This window comes from Heterodontus francisci, chromosome 12, assembly GCF_036365525.1.
Source record: "Heterodontus francisci isolate sHetFra1 chromosome 12, sHetFra1.hap1, whole genome shotgun sequence".
In the NCBI taxonomy this organism is placed as follows: Eukaryota; Metazoa; Chordata; class Chondrichthyes; order Heterodontiformes; family Heterodontidae; genus Heterodontus; species Heterodontus francisci.
The window spans coordinates 39,429,246-39,450,998 of record NC_090382.1 but is presented as its reverse complement, the minus strand read 5'-3'; positions in this window follow the sequence as shown (position 1 = coordinate 39,450,998).

Sequence of the window (21,753 nt, the reverse complement as noted above, 5' to 3'; positions counted from 1 at the left end):
AGAACAGGAGGATGGATACCAAACTTCACAGCATGAACTGGAAGGCCATTGTTATCCTACCTGAGTTCCAATTGTTCAAAAAAAGAATGCAGTTATGCTTCATAGACCAAGTAATTACAGAACCAGAAAAGCAAGCTGTAATAATAAGGCTACGTTTGCTGACAATGCAACCACTAGGTGGCGCAGTACTGGTATATGCGTAAATGTAGCCTTATCCACTGAAACTTCACTGTCTGTGACGTCTCTGGAGCTTCCAGTAATAAAGTTGACGCTGCTCAATTTGTTACCAAAAGTAAACGCAGCCTTAAACCCAAATCCTCACAATGGCTGCAATCGTTCTCTCCATCCCACCCCAACTGTACCTGTGCTAGTACAGAACCAAATAATTCCATTGTAAGGCATCTTTCAATTCTCTCTTTGTATGATGCTTATTATTCTAACATATTGGTTTTGGAAATAGATTCATGTGGATCATAGATTCATTCTCTTGCACAATTACAGCAGTGCAAATGGATTCTGAGCTATAATTCAGATAGTAGCCAACACAATGTTCTTTGTCGCTCCCTCCTGCGTGCATCTGCTCACTGTTTCTCCCCCCTCAGCCACTTGCTCCCGCCTTTGCCGCTTCCGCACCTTGGCTGCTTGCTCCCCACTTCTGCTCCCCCACCTCCAATGGCCGCTCACTCCAGGCCTCGCCGCTTCCCTCTTCTTGACCATTGGCTTCCACATCGCCCCATCACCCCTCAGCCACTCATTCCCCGCCTTGCCACTTTGGTGGGTCATTCCCAACGCCCCTCCCCCCCACCGCTTCTTCGAGTGGCGTGGCGAGGAGTGATCGGCCGAAGGGAGAAGCCACCAGGGCAGGTGTGAGTGGCTGATGGAAGGTGGCGGGAGGCGTCGTGGCCCATAACGAGCGGCCAGGAGGAGGGGGGGAAGTGGCGAGGGTGGGAGCAAGTGGCCGAGGGGGGGGAGCAGCGAGGATGGGAATGAGTGGCTAAGGGAAGGCAGCGGCGATGCAGGGACCAAGCAGCCCCGTTCTAGCATGCGATGATGTTATAGAACGCATGCGTGAATTAATCCTGGCAAGCCGGGTGCTGACGTAGGCTGAGCATGCACAGCACCATACTGGCAGGAAGAAACTGTTCTGCGCATGTGCACAGCTGGGAACACACTGATGACGTCGACGCTTGGCTCCAAGGACGCAGCAGAAGTCATGGTAGGACACAACCAAACAGAAAACTGGGCAACAGCAGCAAAGAAAGCGTCAGAGACCTGCATAAACGCAAGCCAATACACAAAGTCCACAGCAAAACAGACCTGAGACAAGACGCAAAGAGAAGTAATTTTCAGCCAGAAGGCGAACCAGCATTCCACATTGTGAACCTGACACATCATGTCGATGAAGTCAAGCAACTGGAAGCTTTCTCCACTATTAACATCATATGCCCAAAGAAAGCTGGCAAACATATACTCAGGGTCAAGATTGACACTGGCACTGTTGCAAATATCCTACCAGTCCAAAACCTCAAAGATATGTACCAGCTTTGTTGGACGTCTATGATACAACTGACAACTGCCATGTTATCTGCATACAATGGGTCACCCATCGCTTGCAGTGGCACATTAACAATGCAATGTAGATACGTCAAGTCGGCATAGAAACCACAAATGTTCTACCTAGTAGACACGAGTGGACCAGCAGTGGCAGGACTACCAGCGTGTAAGGACGTTAACATCGTAACAAGAACCAAGGACCGGAACCCACTCACAGGCTCTGACCAGATCAAACGGTGCAGTCTGGAAACCCAACAACAGCCAACTATGCCCCGCCTTCACTTTTGCTCTCTAGAGAACTGTCAGCACCACAACGAGCCAGAATGGACAGGTATCCCCCTGAGACCAAGTACTCCTCCCGCAACAAGTCCTCAACCTGGAGTCCCAAGCCTTCAGGCGCACAGGAAGAGGAGAGGCAAAGGAAGAGCAATATCCTGAAGAGGCAGAGGAGGAATGAGTTGAAGCATTGTTTATTGGCTCTTCAAGATGAGGTTCTGCAACTTCCCAAGAATGACAAGGCCCCAAAAGTGGTCATCTTGAGAAAAGCAACAGAGTTTGTTAGCAGGCTGAAGGCAGAGCAACAGAAACTGAATGCAGAGAGGGAGAAACTTCAGAACGAACAGCAACAGATGAAATGCAAATTCCCTGAGCAAGAGTTGTCAAACCACTGAGACAATATGTGGACTTTTGAGCCTCAATATTTGTAAAGTTTATAATCTTTATCCATGTGTAAATAATTGTGATGTTATCTAATTTCATATGCTTTTGCTTTTAGCATACAAGACTTATCTTTGGAAAGAAGGGAGCTGTGTGATTCTTTAAGAATGATGTACCTTTAAGATCTTAGTATGCTAATGAGCGAAGTGCCAGGACATAGTCATGTGACTCGGAACCTGCTTCACTCTGTAACTGTAACACCAGGATGCAAGGCCTGGAAATAGATAGCTCTACACTGCATATACTTGTTAGCTATTAATAAACCTGTTTGAAGAACTTTAATCAACTGAACTCCACGCATCTCATTTATGTTGCATCAGACAACATAAAAAGCTTCTCGTTACACCCCCTGGATTTTTTTGCGAATTATCATTAATCCGTGCCTTTTGGTTACTGACCCTCCTGTCAGTGGAAACTCCTCGTCACTATCCAGTGAGTTGGCAGGCCATTCCACCATCACAGTTCAATACTCAACCAATCTCTCCCTCACTCAATGCTTACGCATTTATGCTGGCAATGCCTGCTTACGGATGGGGGTGAGAACATTCTTAGCTGTAAGGGTTGAACCTCCTAACTCTCACGGTTAAATTATTAGAATAAGATACTGAAGGATTAGAGTGTCTTGGAATTGTGCCCAGCATGAATCTATCTTGAAATCTACAGCACTGAAGACAGCCATTCAGCCCATCCAATGCCCCATAGCCCTCTAAGAGAAGAGAACTGAAAGGATAAAGATGATTTTGCAGCTGCCCCTCACTACCTTTTCTCAGTTGAAGCACCAATTGATTTTTCAATATGTCTTGCAGCCACTCTGTTCACTCAACAAAAAACACACTAAACAACTATCCCAAACCAATTAATGGATAATACTGAATTCCTAAAATGTTTCTGAAAAAAAGATGTCAAAACGAAAAGACTGGATACTGTATCTTCCTAAAGATTGTCAGTATTCATAGCTGTGGTTAAGAATTCAATTGGTCATAGAAGAATAATGCAAGAGTAAAGTAAATTTAAGCACGATTCAAATGCTCAAAAATCTTACAGGATTTTTCTGGATTCTAGTGATCACTAGAAAAGTTGATAACAATTTAGGAAAATCATTGACAGGGATGATGGCAAGATGTTTAGATTTTTAATACTTTCTTTTTGAATGTGTATTTTAACAAAAATGTCAAACTGGAATGTGTTTAGTACTAGATTGCTTGTGACATTTGTGCTGAATTGATCTGCATTGACTCATGCCCATTGAACAGGAACAGCAACTGAACTGCTATTCATTGCAAAAAGTCAATGGAAAATAGCCTAAATTGAGACTTATCATAATTGGATAGCAATTGGTATACATTTTGTCTATTTTTCAGGGATAAAACAGGCATAATATATACCAACTTCTGGCTTGAGGTCCTGCACCTAATCTGCGGCAGAATCATGGTTGCCGCTATGTTGATCCCCATTCTTTCAGATAACCATGGTACTTACCCGAAAGCAGTAAAAATATGTGTATATATATATATATATTATATACAAAAAAGGGGTTCTGCCCCTATTTCAGGATCCTTCGGCTAAATTCATGAAAAGTTATGTAAAGTGAGCTCCAAGCAAGCTCTGACTAGTATTTTCAGTTCCAAATCCACCTCAGAAGAGGTAAGTTTTTTTTGTGAGCTTCACTTCTAGTGAAGCCGAGAGAAGCAGGAGTCATCCTCCAGGCCAGAATTTTATGTAGGTAGCAGAGGTCCCGCCACCGGGGCTGAAAGTAGTGAGGGACAACCGCATATCCGTGGGCAGCGGGACACAGGGCAACATTTTGTCGGTGGCAGCCAAATAACTGGCTGCCGTCGGGATGGCCATCCTAATTAAGGATGTTGGCCCGCCACCAAGAGCCCAATCAGAGGCAGCCCCAGCAGCGCCACTGAGAGAGGAGGCCAATGCTGGGACTGTGCCTGCAGGATGAGAGGGCTTCGATGGCCTTGCACACTCCCAGTCAGGTAAGTGGGATCTGGGGGCACCAGAGCCAGTCTGGCAGGCCCCGATGAGGGACGGGGGGGTGTCACTGAGAGCATGCGGTGCCATAGCCGCAGGGGAGGCCAATGCTGCCAGAGGGCCTCTCTGTGGGCCAAAGAGCCCACCAGGAGGCTGCCTGGTTTTACTAGAAAGTCTCCCCATGTGGCGGAGGAAACTCTAGCAGTTGGTAGAATGCCAGCGGAACTCGGAAGGGGAACTTAATTGGCCACCTAAGTGGCTCAATTGAACTCTGGGTGGGCGGGCTGTCTGCATGCCATGAGCGTGTCACCCAACACCTTCTCGTGCTATTTTGCCAGCCTACCCGCCTCCCAGCCCATCACCAAAAGGCTGGTAAAATCTAGCCATATATCACTATGGTGGTCATTGGCGGACCACGCTCAGCCACCCACATTTCCCCTCACTACCTGTGGCCCCATCTCCTGAATGAGGCATGAGCCTGAATTTCTGAGCGACTCGGGCTTTTGAAGTCTGATGCTTGCTCCTAGTGTCTCACCAATTTTGGGCCTTATAAAACAGCACCTCCTCTGACTGACCAAACAGGACCAACAGATCTCCTGTTATACCTAAAAGACTTGTGCTGAGCACACATCAAACACACCCCAGATATCACAGTCTGTTACAGATGCAAAATAATTAAGAAAAAAACTCCCAAAACCTGAAATTTACACTGAGTTATGATTACTCTCTAATTCAACTCAGTAGTTAATAATGGGACTACAATGACTTGATTTTACCTATTTAGAGGACTGGGTTTAAAAGTAAAGGCCAGATTACTAACTAAACATCACGAGTGTGCTTCAGATTTGAGTGTCTACAGGAGTAATGCCATGGAAGAATCACTAGTGTATGATAAAGGTCATATATAGGGCATGTTGACAAAGCAGTTCGTGTTGATGAATAATAGTTCTGCAGATCACTGTAACATGTTTGGAGGTGGCATGTGAGCACTGGCTTTTGCCTATTATTTTGAATCATATTTGGCTGGATTTTGTGGTCAGTGGTGAACAAGTGGCACTTACTGTTCATTACACCCTCACTTGGCCACAGACTTTCTTTTGCCCTCGAACCTGAAGAATCAGAGACAGAGTTAGAATTAGAGTCAGGCAGGGTAATGTTAGCTAAGATAGAATTGGAACAAAGGAAACTTGAATTAGAAGCCAGGGAAAGAGAAAGAGAGAAGAGAAAGAGAAAGAAAGACAGGAGAGAGAGAGAAAGAAATTTCCAGAAGGAACAGGAAGAAAGGGAGCTGAGGCAACTTGAATTAACTAGAGGGTGACAGAGTAACCCCAGAGAAAGCATAGCCAATATGGAGAATATAAGTAAATGCAGGGCTGTGTGCTGAGTTTTTAAAATTTTCCCAATTGATTCCAAAATTCAATGAGGGAGATATGGAAGTATTTTTGTAACTTTTGAGAAACTTGCAAGGCAGTTAAAGTGGCCAGCTGAGACTTGGACTCTCCTGCTACAAAGCAAGTTAACAGGAAAAGCCTTTTATTCCCTGTTGCCAAACGAGAGTTCATCAAATTATGAACTGACTAAAAACGCTATCCTCGGAAGCCTACCACCAGAAGCTCCAAACCAGCAAGCTGATCAAACTTACTTGGAGTTTGAGAGAAGTAAGCAGCTGGCTTTTGACCAGTGGTTGAGGGCTCGTAAAGTATCGTCCATGTATGAAAATCTCAGAGAGGTAATTCTCCTTGAGGAATTTAAGAACTCTTTCCCCCTCTCCATAAAGACCCATGTGGAGGAACAAAAAGTACATAGAATGAGGCAAGCCGCAGTTCTGGCTGATGAGTTTGCTCTAATGCATCAGTCGGTTCCCCAGAGGAAAACCTTTCCTAATCACCCCCACATATCCAAAAAGGACAAAGGGTGGGAAGGTGATAGGAGCCCAAGTAGTCCTGGGAGAGAAAGAAAATTTGGACACACAGGGGTCCTCCTCCTGCCAAAAAGGATAGTGCTGAAAGTAGGAGTGAGAGCTGAAAACCTGTGTGTTTCCATTGTAATAAGGCAGGTCATCTAAGAGCTGACTGTTAGAAACTACTGGGAAAGCCTGTAAGGCTAATCAGGGCTTACCTGCTCAGTGCAGGAGAAGGGACCCTGATGGAAAGTGCAGCCGAGCAAGCTGTGGCTTTAACTCCAGCAGCAGTAAGGCCCAGAAAACAGACTTCTGAGGGTGCAAGAAAATTTAATAAGATCCCTGAAGGTTATCAGGATTTCGTATCTGAAGGGAGAGTAACTCCATACCCCGTGAGTGGAGCAAGCAAGCCCATATAATGCTTAGGGATACAGGGGCCACCAGTTTCCTTTTGCTGAGAAAAGGTATGACCTTTCCCCCGGAGAGTGCAGTAAATACCAGAATGGTGGTGAATGGTATTGGAGGGCAGTGTACGCCCGTACTTTACATCAGGTGCACTTGGAGTGCCACCTAGTTTCGGAAGTGGTGACCGTAGGGATTATCCCTAGTTTGCCTGTGGACGGAGTTGACCTGCTCCGAGGTAATGGCGAGGGTGAAGGTGGTAACTTCCCCAGTAGTGATAGAGAGACCGAAGGAGGTCAAGGAGACGGTCCCCTGCAGTTCCCCTGAATGTGTAGTGAATTGGTCCCTGGCCAAACCAACTCCCCCAGAGAAGGCTGAATTGGCACTGCAGGCAGATGACCCTGTTGTCTGTCTGTCTGAAACTTTCTTTGGAAAGTTAGAGGACCCAGAAATGAATTAAATGGATCTTCGCTAGCTGAAGCATAGAGAGCTGACCCAGTACAGGCTGCCCAGTCTGAAATTGATGCAGATGGAGTCCCTGATTGCTACTACGTAAAGAATGAGGTACTGATGAGGAAGTAGAGTTCTCCTCACAGACCTGAGGACAAAGAGTGGACAGTGGTTCACCAGTTAGTGGTGCTGCAGAGGTACCAGAAGGAAATACTAAGAATGGCCCATGAGATTACAATGGCTGCACATGTCGGTATACGAAAAACCAAAGCCTGTATAAGACAGCAGTTTGATTGGCCAAAACTCCACAAAGATGTGGTGGAGTACTGTAGGAATTGCCATATATGCCAGGTTGAGGGGAAACCCCAACCTACAGTCAACTCTGCACCCCTAATTCCTGTACTGGTTTTTGGGAAACCCTCCAGCAGATGGCTGGTGAATTGTAAGGGCCTCCAGCCGAGAACAAAAGGGGACAGACAGGCACAGGTCTGGCAGAGAGTTAGAAAGGAAGGGACAAAAAGGCCAAAGAGGGCAGGTTAAAGAAGGTCCGGGAGGATGCCCAAATTAAAACCCCTACTGTCCAGTCAGCCAACCCTGAAATGTTGGAAAAAATAGACCCACATCCTCCTATGTAAATGCATACAACCGAAGCACCCTACCAGGGTTGCTAACAGCATTTGCAGAAACCTGCAGGGACAAAGAAAGTCCTCAAGAGGGCAGAGAAACAGTGAGGCTGATGCCTCACCTAGTTGAAGTGTCACAGGGGAGTGCAGTGGAATATGGACAAATACTTGTGAGCAGGAGTGTCCTAGAGGGCAAAGGGAAGATTAGCAAAGAATCCTTCCCCACAGACAGGGGAAAACGGAACCAACAATACCCTGAAGTGAACAGCACTTGCATGACTCATCAGAGCACTGAAATTGAGGTCAGAGTGGATCCACCCATTGCCGACTCCCATGATCAGAGCTCCAAACCAGAGCTAATAAAATCTAACCATCCCCCTGCAGACCCCAACAGAAACTAAAGCACCCTAGACAATCATGGAAATGCGCAAACCTCAAACCTCCCCAAAAATCACATGTTTATTGGGATGCTGAGTCCCAACATATTGCAAGCTGATATTAAAGAAACTTTAAACCCCTTGGACAACACATAACTATCTCAGACCCACCTCATGGGAAAAGGGGAAGTTTAAAGCAGCACTGCTACAAAGGAAAGACAGGCTAAAACAATTTTAAGGTTTCTGAATGAATGAGAATGAATGAAAGAAATGCATGTGTGCTTTCCTGTATTTTCTCTTTCTTGTAACTTATAATGAAATGCTCCTCTAATGTTGCATTTCACTCGACGAGGGACATAGGTGTGACAGAAATCACACCTGCCAAATGGAAACATATTAATTTTGTCATATGGGACACTACTTAAGACTTTTTTTTCCTGGACATTGCATGTAACTTGTTTCAAGAAAAATAACAGAGCTGAACAGCTGAACAGCTGAAAACGTGGTTGCACATTTGCATTCTGAGAGACAGTTGAATAGAGAGACAATGGGAGTGCTCACTGATTCAAATAACAAGATTGGTCTGGGCAATAGCGATGACCAACATCCTTTGTCTGTATAACAGCCATCACTCCACCCCCCACTGAGTGTGTCTGGAAAACTTTGAAATCAACAACCCTCCCAGAAGCTGCTGTTTCACACAAAGAGAGGGTCACATGACCTAACTGCTGGCCAAAATTGTGCCACACAGAAAGAACAGACTGCAGTTTGAAGACCAAAGAGAAGGAAGGTCTCTGTCTCTCTCTGTCTCTCTCTGTCTCTCCAGCAAGGTCCCAGGGAAACCACCATGGCAGTGTAAGCTTCAAGACTACAGAACCTTGCAGGCGACCACCAAGAAGACAATTGAAACCTCTCTTCAGTCTTCTGGTACCAGAGAAGCAAGTCTGAAATTGTGCACCAGGCCCCAGCAAGAACTCCAGGCCTTAACTTCAATCAAGGACATTACATCAAAGACAAAAGACAGTACCTGTATTCCATTTATTACCAACTCTACTTGAACTTTCCCCCCTAACTCTTTCTTCCCCTCTATCCATTTGTGTGTATGTGTTTCTCTCGTATGCATGCTAGCTTGGTTGTGTCCCAGTAGTTTTGTAATTTTAACCGGATAAGAGTAATAAGGCTAATAAACTTACATCTTTCTTGTTTAAACCTAAGAAAACCAGTCTGATTGGTTCATTTGCAATTATAATTAGAGTGCAGTGGGCAAAGGCTCCCTGAGGTGGTAAGCTAAAATCACTGTGTTTTAAAAGATAAACCCTGTTGTGGCCAAACCAGGGCAAGAGGGAAGCCTGAGACCCCTTCCTCACCCAGTCATAACAATATCAAAACCTTGACAGCCCTGGCTGACAATTCAGGGAACGTTGCTCACATGTGGACCCCAGACTCAGCCAACTGCTTTTATTGGAACCAATGTCCTTGCTAAAATATGCACGTGCAGGGACACACAGCTGCCTGGAAAGTACCACGCAGGCCTTGTTCTGTTTAAATACTGCCCATGCGTGGCTGTGGAACAAAAATTAAAGTGAACACACAATGAAAAAAACTGGTCGAACTCAATGAAATTTTAAAGGGAAGATTGGTTGGAACTCAATTTTGAGTCCGCCGTCAGCTGAACTGTCCAGGACAAGTTGGCAGTGTGGATACTGTAGACAAAATTGTGAAAGGGTAGTGGGCCCAGCTGTATGTGTTTCACTTGGTACAGAACAAACCTCTCCCTCCAGCATCTAGGATGACAGACCTGTCAGTTTAATCTAAATCGACTGCTAATAATTAAGGCACCACTAATTTTTCATCATTCCTTTTTATTTGACATTTCCCAGAAACATTGTCAGATATTGCAAAGTTCAAGAACATGGAGGGATATTTTTCCCAGAAAGCAAACTTACCCCTTACTGGTTTTAGTAAGTACAAATCCCAGCACTGGGTGTCATTCAGTCTTGTAACTACCATAGCTGCAAACAACAACACATCCAGTTTTTAAGCAAACTTTTCCTCCAGATACGTTATTTTTAATGCATCCTTTTGTATTTAACATCAACCGCATCTAAAAATAGGATTGCTTACACAGTTGTTTTGAATATTTTGTTTCCTCTAAGTATTAATATTTTAGATCAGTTTTAGACTATTTTTTTCAGCCTGCGTAGACACGATGGGCTGAATGGCCTCTTTCTGCGCCATAACTTTTCTATGGTTCTATAAAAACATTTCATATTTTAATGGTGTTCTGTTTGTTAGTCAAGTTACGCGCTTCAGATTTAAATTGGGATTAGTAGATACTCAAAAAATTATCAATTTTACAAAGACCGATTCAGTCAGCCTGTGAAGTTGCTGAAAAGGATTTTCTTAATAAAATCACTTTTCAAAACATAAAATGCTGTAAATTCCTCCCAAAAAAGCTAGTATAAAAGTCAAAACTAGCACCTTGAAATATAGGGGAAACGGCACAATGAAGGAGTAGAGAATCTTGGCAACAAGCCAAGATTTTATAAAAGCTGCACCAATTAATCCAAGCACATTTGTAACCTGCTTCATCCACTTCCTGTAATGTTAGATCAGCAGTGAGCTTGGTAATATTGTTAAGTGCAAGTATTTCTTTTAATTTTAAACTATCTTAACAAAGCAGCTCAACTTGCCAAGAAGTTTAAACTCAATCAAATGCTGCCAGCAACACCCAAAGACTTTTATTAAACTGCCCACACTCCCATTAATGCCAGCGACTGAGAGTCTGCAGCTTCTAATTTAATGTAAATCATTCCAAGTCACAATGAAAAAGGAGAAAACAAACAAGAGAGTGTGCAAGAGGATCCATCATTAGACAATTTCTCCCACATACCCCCAGAGATGTCTCATGTACCATAATTTTGCAACCACTGGCACAGCCCACTTCTTTTGTTTGAAGTGATGAAGTTGGGGAACTGCCTTTAAAGCAGTTACTGAGTCTCATTTGAGCAGGCAACAATGTTTGAAATGAATAGTTACATACTATGTTTCATAAGGCTTGTTAATATATTGGACATCTATCTTTGAATTGCTTTAAATTAAGTCTGAGCTCAAGCAGACAATTAAACTTCTATTAAATTTAAAAGCGTCAAGAGGCAAGAACAGAACGTCTCTCAGACATAAACAAATGCGAATAAGTCTTTAATTGTAAAAAAAAATCAATGTTAACAGGAATGTGAGAATGTTACTCAACAGCAAGTGTGCAGCATAACAATGAGCCAGAATACATTTTTGTCTGATGTGTTATTGATTCTCCAGTCAAAGCAAATGGCTAAAAATTCGCTTTTCAACTCCTTCAGAACTTTAATAATTGTGGATAAAGCAGAGTAGTGCTCAATTCTTTGACAAATCAATGTCTCCTTCAAGAGGACAAAGATGTCCACACATTCTTATTATGTGCAGCTGATTGTTCTTCATTTGTCTCCAGATTTCTACAGATGTAGACTTGAACAACTCTCCATTGCAGTGATTTTGTAACTGTGCAGTGCAGTGTGCCAACTCATCATTTTGCAATCAAACTTACTAGAACCAAAGTTCTTCAGGAATTCCACTAGTCTCCTGCAAAGAGCTAACAGTTGCTCTGGGACTCTGCCATTTCAGGAAGTAAGTTTTCGATTTGTCTTTTGCTCACTGACCAATATTGGCTTCCGGTCCGGCAACGCCTCGATTTTAAGATCATCCTTGTTTTCAAATCTCTCTGTGACCTTGCCTCTCCCTCATCCAGCCTTACAAACCCTCCAAGACTCTGTGCTCCTCCAATTCTGGCCTGATTATAATCGCTCCACCACTGGGAGTCATGCTTTCACCTTCCTTGGCCCCAAGCTCTGAAATTCCCTCCCTAAACATCTTTGCCTCTCTTCCTTCAAAATCTACCTCTTTGACCAAGCTTTTGGTCACCTGTCCTAATATCTCCTCATGTGGCTTGGTGTTAAATGTTGTCTGATAATGTTCCTTTGAAGGGCCTTGGGACATATTTACTCTGGTAAAAGATTTTTTATAAATGCAAGTTTTTGTTACAATAAGGGGATGAAACATTCCCCCATTCCTTACAAGGTAAATTATGCCAAGAGGTGAAGCCAAGAGTAGGGACTGTCTACCCAGAGTTCCCACTCACTGAGCATAATTGGCACCCAGAATATCCATAGAAATCAGTATGCCCAGTGAGGTGATGAATACCAGTCCCCACCTGCACGAAAATGGGCCTCTTCAGTGTGATCCAAGATAAAGAAGTGACCAGAATATGCAGAAACCTCAAGCAATACTTTACAAGCTTTTCCTCAGGAGGTCCCCTCGCTGAGAGGGTTGGAGGGCCTGGGAAGGCCATTCCTCCATGCTGGCGAGGCACCTGGATTTCCACCCATGTGGGACAGGCAGTACCAGAGATTCACCTGTAGCACTGATTGTGCATGCCTATCCCTTGACTGTGCTTTGACTGTGCATCCTCCAGTGGAGTCATCCCTGGAGGGCACAGTCGATTCAATTCCAGTGCAACCATAGAATTTCAGTCCCATTGTTATATTGAAAAATAAGCAGTATTTTCCATGTTTTGGGTTGTTTTTAATGACAGATTTGCTTCAAGGGCCTACTAGTTTGGCTTTGATTCCCTATGATTTCCCTTTGATTCCCTCCCTTGGAGGGAGTTTTCTATAGACCTCCGAATAGTTCCAGAGATGTAGAGGAAAGGATAGCGAAGATGATTCTCGACAGGAGCGAGAGTAACAGGGTAGTTGTTATGGGGGACTTTAACTTTCCAAATATTGACTGGAAATACTATAGTTCGAGTACTTTAGATGGGTCAGTTTTTGTCCAGTGTGTGCAGGAGGGTTTTCTGACACAGTATGTAGACAGGCCAACCAGGAGCGATGCCACATTGGATTTGGTACTGGGTAATGAACCCGGCCAGGTGTTAGATTTAGATGTAGGTGAGCACTTTGGTGATAGTGATCACAATTCGGTTAGGTTTACCTTAGCGATGGGCAGGGACAGGTATATACCGCAGGGCAAAAATTATAGCTGGGGGAAAGGAAATTATGATGCGATTAGGCAAGATTTAGGATGCGCAGGATGGGGAAGGAAACTGCAAGGGATGGGAACAATCGAAATGTGGAGCTTATTCAGGGAGCAGCTACTGCGTGTCCTTGATAAGTATGTACCTGTCAGGCAGGGAGGAAGTTGTCGAGCGAGGGAGCCATGGTTTACTAAAGACGTTGAAGCGCTTGTCAAGAGGAAGAAGAAGGCTTATGTTAGGATGAGACGTGAAGGCTCAGTTAGGGCGCTTGAGAGTTACAAGCTAGCCAGGAAGGATCTAAAGGGAGAGCTAAGAAGAGCGAGGAGAGGACACGAGAAGTCATTGGCGGATAGGATCAAGGAAAACCCTAAGGCTTTCTATAGGTATATCAGGAATAAATGAATGACTAGAGTTAGATTAGGGCCAATCAAGGATAGTAGTGGGAAGTTGTGTGTGGAATCAGAGGAGATAGTGGAAGCGTTAAATGAATATTTTTCGTCAGTATTTACAGTAGAGAAAGAAAATGTTGTCGAGGAGAATACTGAGATACAGACTACTAGGCTAGATGGGATTGAGGTTCACAAGGAGGAGGTGTTAGCATTTTTGGAAAGTGTGAAAATAGATAAGTCCCCTGGGCCAGATGGGATTTATCCTAGGATTCTCTGGGAAGCCAGGGAGGAGATTGCAGAGCCTTTGACCTTGATCTTATTGTCATCATTGTCGACAGGAATAGTGCCGGAAGACTGGAGGATAGCAAATGTTGTCCCCTTGTTCAAGAAGGGGAGTCGAGACAGCCCTGGTAATTATAGACCTGTGAGCCTTACTTCTGTTGTGGGTAAAATGTTGGAAAAGGTTATAAGAGATAGGATTTATAATCATCTTGAAAAGAATAAGGTCATTAGAGATAGTCAGCACGGTTTTGTGAAGGGTAGGTCGTGCCTCACAAACTTTATTGAGTTTTTTGAGAAGGTGACCAAACAGGTGGATGAGGGTAAAGCAGTGGATGTGGTGTATATGGATTTCAGTAAGGCGTTTGATAAGGTTCCCCACAGTAGGCTATTGCAGAAAATACGGAAGTATGGGATTGAAGGTGAATTAGTGCTTTGGATCAGAAATTGGCTAGCTGAAAGAAGACAGAGGGTGGTGGTTGATGGCAAATGTTCATCCTGGAGTTTAGTTACTAGTGGTGTACCGCAAGGATCTGTTTTGGGGCCACTGCTGTTTGTCATTTTTATAAATGACCTGGATGAGGGTGTAGAAGGGTGGGTTAGTACATTTGCGGATGACATGAAGGTCGGTGGAGTTGTGGATAGTGCCGAAGGATGTTGTAGGTTACAGAGGGACATAGATAGGCTGCAGAGCTGGGCTGAGAGATGGCAAATGGAGTTTAATGCGGAAAAGTGTGAGGTGATTCACTTTGGAAGGAGTAACAGGAATGCAGAGTACTGGGCTAATGGGAAGATTCTTGGTACTGTAGATGAGCAGAGAGATCTTGGTGTCCAGGTACATAAATCCCTGAAAGTTGCCACCCAGGTTAATAGGGCTGTTAAGAAGGCATATGGTGTGTTAGCTTTTATTTGTAGGGGGATCGAGTTTCGGAGCCACGAGGTCATGCTGCAGCTGTACAAAACTCTGGTGCGGCCGCACCTGGAGTATTGCGTGCAGTTCTGGTCACCGCATTATAGGAAGGATGTGGAAGCTTTGGAAAGGGGGCAGAGGAGATTTACTGGGATGTTGCCTGGTATGGAGGGAAGGTCTTACGAGGAAAGGCTGAGGGACTTGAGGTTGTTTTCGTTGGAGAGAAGGAGGAGGAGAGGTGACTTAATAGAGACATATAAGATAATCAGAGGGTTAGATAGGGTGGATAGTGAGAGTTTTTTTCCTTGGATGGTGATGGCAAACACGAGGGGACTTTAAGTTGAGCGGTGATAGATATAGGACAGATGTCAGAGGTAGTTTCTTTACTCAGAGAGTAGTAGGGGCGTGGAACGCCCTGCCTGCAACAGTGGTAGACTCGCCAACTTTAAGGGCATTCAAGTGGTCATTGGATAGACATATGGATGAAAACAGAATAGTGTAGGTCAGATGGTTTCACAGGTCGGCACAACATCGAGGGACGAAGGGCCTGTACTGTGCTGTAATGTTCTATAACCTGCCATTGAGAGCATACTGCCTGCAGTCCTGAGTTTCACACTTACATGGAGCTGTTATATTAGCTAGCAACATGAAGACAAGAGAAAATTGCCAGGGACAGGCCAACTGCAACAAGGATGAATGTTAATATCTTCTCTGAATTCAGCTTTCATCATTCTGAGGCCCAGCCATCTTCAGCTGCTTCATCAGTGACCTTCGTTCCATCATAAAGTCAGAAGTGGGGATGTTCGCTGATGATTGCACAATGTTCAACACCATTCATGACTCCTCAGATACAGATGCAGCATGACCTGGACAACATCCAGGCTTGGGCTGATAAGTGGCAAGTAACATTTGCACCACACAAGTGCCAGGCAAAGACCATCTCAAACAAGAGAGAATCTAACCATTTCCCTTTAATGTTCACTGGCATTACCATTGCTGAATCCCTCGTTATCAACATCTTGGGGGTCACCATTGACCAGAAACTGAACTGGAGCAGCCACATAAATGCTGTGGCTACAAGAACAGGTCAGAGGCTGGGAATTTTATGGCGAGTAACTCATCTTCTGACTCCCCAAAGCCTGTCCACCATCTACAAGTAACAAGTCAGGAGTGTGATGGAATACTCTCCACTTGCCTGGCTGGGTGCAGCGCTAACAACACTCAAAAAGCTCGACACCCTCCAGGACAAAGCAGCCTGCTTGATCAGCACTCCATCCACTAACTTCAACATTCACACCCTCCACCACCATCGCACAGTGGCAGCAGTGCATACCATCTACAAGATGCACTGTAGCAACTCACCAGGGCTCCTTAGACAGCACCTTCCAAATTCATGACCTCTACCATCTAGAAGGACTAGGGCAGCAAATGCATGGGAACACCACCACCTGCAAGTTCCCCTCCAAGCCGCACACCATCCTGATTTGGAACTATATCGCCATTCCTTCACTGTCGCTGGGTCAAAATCCTGGATCTCCCTTCCTAACAGCACCGTGGGTGTACCTACACCCCAAGGACTGCAGCGTTTCAAGAAGGAAGCTCACCACAACCTTTTCAAGGGCAATTAGGAATGGGTATTAAATGCTGGCCGAGCCAGCGATACCCACATCTCATGAGCGAGTAAAAAGAAATCAAACAAGAACCCAACAGGGATTTGGGAGCGTGATAATCTGCAGTGCTGTTAGTCATCAGTCGACATGTCTGGCCAATTTGGTTAACATCATAGTGATCTATGGACTGTCAGGATGTATAATCACGGATGTATATCAAGCACTAGACACCCAGGGAATCAGTGGGCTAGAGAACACAGTGGGCTAGAAATTGGATAGTTCTGTGTTTTGGATGTGGGGGATCTTGATTTGCAACCTCCCCAGGCTGTTTTGAAACAAGGTGAGCAGTACATAAAATTGGGGCATGATTGTAGCACGGCGCCAAGCGGCTGAGGTGCTGAACTGGTCTCTGTTGAGCTGCTGACGGCCTCTGCGCACTTCAGGAAGCCAAGTAGCTTTCTGAACAAATCACATGCCCCAGGCAGCCTTCACTTTTTAAAGTTCCGAAGAAGGGTCACTGACCCGAAACGTTAACTCTGCTTCTCTTTCCACAGATGCTGCCAGACCTGCTGAGTGATTCCAGCATTTCTTGTTTTTATTTCACTTTTTAAAGGCTTGGTTCCTATAAAAGGGAAGCTGCAGCAATGAACTGCAGGCTGCTGGATAATCCGTTTGGATCACTAAGGGAAAAGGCGTTTGTTCCAGCAAGTCAGGGAAAGGAGTCCCCACTTCAGTGATGCAGCCCTGGATGCACTGGTCAAACAGGTGTAGGCCAGGAATGAGGCCATTTTTCCACCTTCACGGATGAGCCTCAGAAGTGAATGGGAGCAGGTGGCAAGGGTGGTCAGTAATTGTACCCAGGTCTTAGCTATTGTCCTCTGCTTTTGGCCACAGACTGAGTTATGAATGACAGTAGCTTGTAGTGCCTCAGCTCTTCCATTTAGCCTCTGTTCAGGGCCTTGCCCTGATGGCACCATTCAGATCAAGAAACTACAAGCACACACAACATGCTGTTATTTTTGTGGTAACGCACGCCGAGTTCTAATATGCTGCATTACACCGTTGCCCCAGTTAAGTTTTACAAAAAAATATTTCCTGCTGTGCACTGCATCTTCAATAAGATACACTAAAAGCTTCAGGAAGAAGATTGCCAGTGTTTGCTATCCCGAGTGGAAACACAAATTTGGAGCTGAAGAATGCAGTTATGATTTTGCAATTAACAGGAAACATGGAGATTTTCCCCAGACCTAAGAATCTCGTTTTGTGTTATTATTTTGTATTTTTGTTAATGGGGGATGGGGGCGGGGGGGTGAATTAAGTTTTAAATCTTTATGCTATAAGGTGAAATATGGATGCCTTTCTGAACACTTACCCTGTAAGTTGTTTAAGGGGTTAATTTAACTGACATTCCTGTGATATAATACATTAATTCGACTCATCGGATGGGATATGGCTTCTTCCAAATGATACTTACCAAAATCAGGATCTTCTGTCAGGGTACAAGGATTAGGATGGAACTAAACTTCGAGCAGTTGGTACATACTAGCAAAGAAGAAGGGTGAGAAACAAGTTATATACCCAACCTCAGGAAATAGTGTTAGGAGTGCGTGCAATGCTGGGAAGCCTCCAGACAAGTTGGAAGAACTGACTTTAACTCAAATCTAAGTGCACAACAATAACTCACACTGTCGTTCTTGTAATGGAACATTCCAAGTCATAGTACAAGGATGTCATAAGTCATAAAGTCATAAGAACTAGGAGCAGAAGTAGGCAATTCAGCCCCTCGAGCCTGCTCCGCCATTCAATACGATCATGGCTGATCTCATCTCAGCCTCAACTCCACTTTCCTGCCTGTTCCACATAACCCTTCAACACTTTACTAATTAAAAATCTGTCTATCTCCTCCTTAAATTTACTCAATGTCCTGGCATCTACCACACTCTGAGGTAGTGAATTCCACAGACTCACAACCCTTTGAGAGAAGTAATTTCTTCTCATCTCTGTTTTAAATCTGCTACCCCTTATCCTAAAACTATGACCTCTTGTTCTAGATTGACCCACAAGAGGAAACATCCTCTCTACGTCTACTTTGTCAGTCCCCTTAATCATCTTACATACCTCAATTAGATCTCCTCTCATTCTTCCAAACGCTAGAGAGTAAAGGCCTAAACTGCTCAATCTCTCTGCATAAGACAAACCCCTCATCCCTGGAATCAATCTAGTGAACCTCCTCTGAACTGCCTCCAATGCAACTACATCTCTCCTCAAGTAAAGGGACCAAAACTGTACGCAATATTCCAGGTGCGGTCTCACTAATGCCTTGTACAGTTGCAGCAACACTTCCCTACTTTTATATTCTATTCCTTTAGCAATAAATGCCGAAATTCCATTTGCCTTCCTAATTAGCTGCTGTACCTGCATACTAGCTTTCTGTGATTCATGCACGAGGACACCCAGATCCCTCTGCACCGAAGCATTCTGAAGTTTCTCTCCATTTAGATAATAATTTGCCTTTCTATTTTTCCGACCAAAGTAGATAACCTCACACTTATCCACGTTAAACTCCATCTGCCAAATTTTTGCCCATTCACCTAACCTATCCGTATCCATTTGTAAATTTATTATTTCTTTATTGCAACTTACTATCCCACCTATTTTCGTTTCATCTGCAAATTTGGGCTATAATACCTTCTATCCCTGCATCCAAGTCATTAATATAGATTGTAAATAGTTGGGTGAAACGGGTCAGTCATAAAGTCATAACAACACCAAAGGAGGTCATTCAACCCATCAAGTCTATGCCGACTCTCTGTAAAACAATCCAGTCAGTCCCATTCCCCTGCTCGATCCCTGTAGCCCTGAAAGTTTATATCCCTCAAGTGCCCATCCAATTTCCTTTTGACATCATTGATCATCTCTGCTTCCACCACTCTCGTAGACAAAGAGTTCCAGGTCATTACTACTTGCTGTGTAATAAAGTTCTTCCTCACATCCCTCCTGCATCTCCTGCCCAAAACCTTAAATTTGTGTCCCCTAGTCCTTGTACCATCAACTAATGGGAACCACTTTTCTTTGTCTACCTTATCTAAACCTGTCATAATCTTGTACCTCTATCAAATGTCTCCTCAATCTCCTTTGCTCCAAGGAGAACAACCTCAGATTCTCCAACCTAATCTTGTAGCTAAAATCCCTCATCTCTGGAACCATTCTGGTAAATCTCCTTTGTATTCTCTCAAGGGCCCTCACATCCTGCCTAATGTGTTGTGAACAGAACTGGACTCAATACTCTAGTTGTGGCCTAACCAGAGCTTTATAAAGATTCAGCATAATTTCCCTGCTTTTGCATTCAATACCTCTATTTATGAAGCCCAAGATCTGATATGCTTTGCTAACTACTCTCTCAATATGTCCTGCCACCTTCAAAGATCTATACACATGAACCTCAAGGTCCCCCTGTTCCTGGACACTCTTTAGAACTGTGCCTATATTGCGTCTATATTGCCTCTCCCCCATTCCTTCTGCCAAAATACATCACCTCACACTTGTCTGTATTAAATTCCAACTGCCACTTGTCTGTCCATTCTGCTGACATGTCTATGTCCTGTTGTAGTTGATTTCAATCATTCTCAATGCCATACCTCCAAGTTTCGTATCATCGAAAAATTTTGAAATTTTACTCTGCATTCCAATATCCAAGTCATTTATATATAGCAAAGGAAGCAGTGGGTCCTAGCACTGACCCTTGGGGAACACCACAGTCTACCATCCTCCTGTCTGCAAAACAACCTTTTATCACAACTTGCTGCTTCCTGTCCTTAAGCTAATTTTTTATCCAAGCTGTCACTAACCCTTCTATTCCATGAGCCTCAATTTTGTTAACCAGCCTTTTTATGTGGTATTTTGTCAAATGCTTTCTTAAAATCCATATATACAACATCCACTGCATTCTCCTCAACAACCTCTCTGTTAGTTCATTAAAAAATTCAAATAGATTAGTCAAGCACGCGCTGCCTCTTACAAATCTGTCTGGCTATCCTTAGTTAAATGAAACCTCTCCAAGTGCCTGCTGATTCTTGATTATTGTTTCCTTACCCACCACTGATGGTAAATTGACCGGCTTGTAGTTACTATGAATGTCCTTACACACTTTCTTGAACAAGGGTGTCACATTTGTCACTTTCCAATTCTCTGGTACATCCCTCATATCTAAGGAAGATTTGAAGATTATGGCAAGCTCTTCCATTATCTCCACCCCACTTCCTTTAGCAACCTGGGTTGTAAGCAATCTAGACCTGGCGACTTAAACACCCCATGCATTGCCAGCCTTTCCAGTACGTCCTTCCTATCAATTTTCACCCCATCCATTACCTCTACCATCTCCACTTATACTGATACTTTGTCAGCATCCTTTTGCTTAGTAAACATTGATATAAAGTACTAATTAAGTATTCTAGCCTTGCCCTGTACCGCTAGGCATATATCATCCTCTTTGTCTCTAATAGGCCCCACTCTGCCTCTCACTACCCATTTACTCTTTACATGCCTGTAGAAGATTTTTGGGTTCTTGTTATGTTAATTACCATACTATTCTCAGATTCTCTCTTTGCCAGTTTTATTTTCCTCTTTACCTCCACCTTCAATTTATTGCATTCGGCCTGGTTCTCGCTTGAAGAATTCACCTGACATGTATCGTACACCCTCTTTATTATAGCATCATATTCTCCATCTCCCTCATCATCCAAGGAGCCCTGGCTTTGCTTCCCCTATCATGTACCTAGCCTGTACCTGAAATATCTCTTCCTTAAAGAGATATTATTCCATTACAGTTTTTCCTGTCAGTCTTTGGTTCCATTTTAACCTGGCTAGATCCCCTGCCATCCTATTGAAGTTAGCCCTCTTCCAAGTTAGAAGTTCTGCTTCAGATTGTTCCATGCTATTCTCTATTGATTATCTAAACCTTATGTTACAATGCTTACTCTTACCCAGATGTTTCCCCACAAACGCTTTGTCCTCTTGGGCCATCTCATTCTCCAGCATCAGATCCAGCAATTCCTCTTTTCCAGCTCGTCTGAAAAGATACTGGTCATGTTAGGTGAGATGCGTCAAAAATTTAAATCTTGTGGAGACTGTTAGCAATATTAAGTTAATTATCTAGAGAGGGATGATAAGACTCTTGGGATGCAAAATTTATTCACCCCAATTTTTAGGTGCGGAGAGCTGCCATTCACAGAGCAGCCACACCTGTTTAGATTGAGGTGAGTAAAATACAAAATTTGTCGATCCATCTCATCTGAATGATTTCTGTGCAAGTTCCTACACTTTGGGTATTGCTGTCCTCCTCGCAATGCTGCCAGTGAGCTCTCTACACATTGGACTGGATTTTGTCACGCCAGCAAGGTTCCCAGCACTGGGCCAAAAAGGCGAGGGAAGCCCTGCCTCAGCCTAGCAGAGCCCCCACCCCTCCCCCACCCGCTGCGATATACCGGTGCTCAGG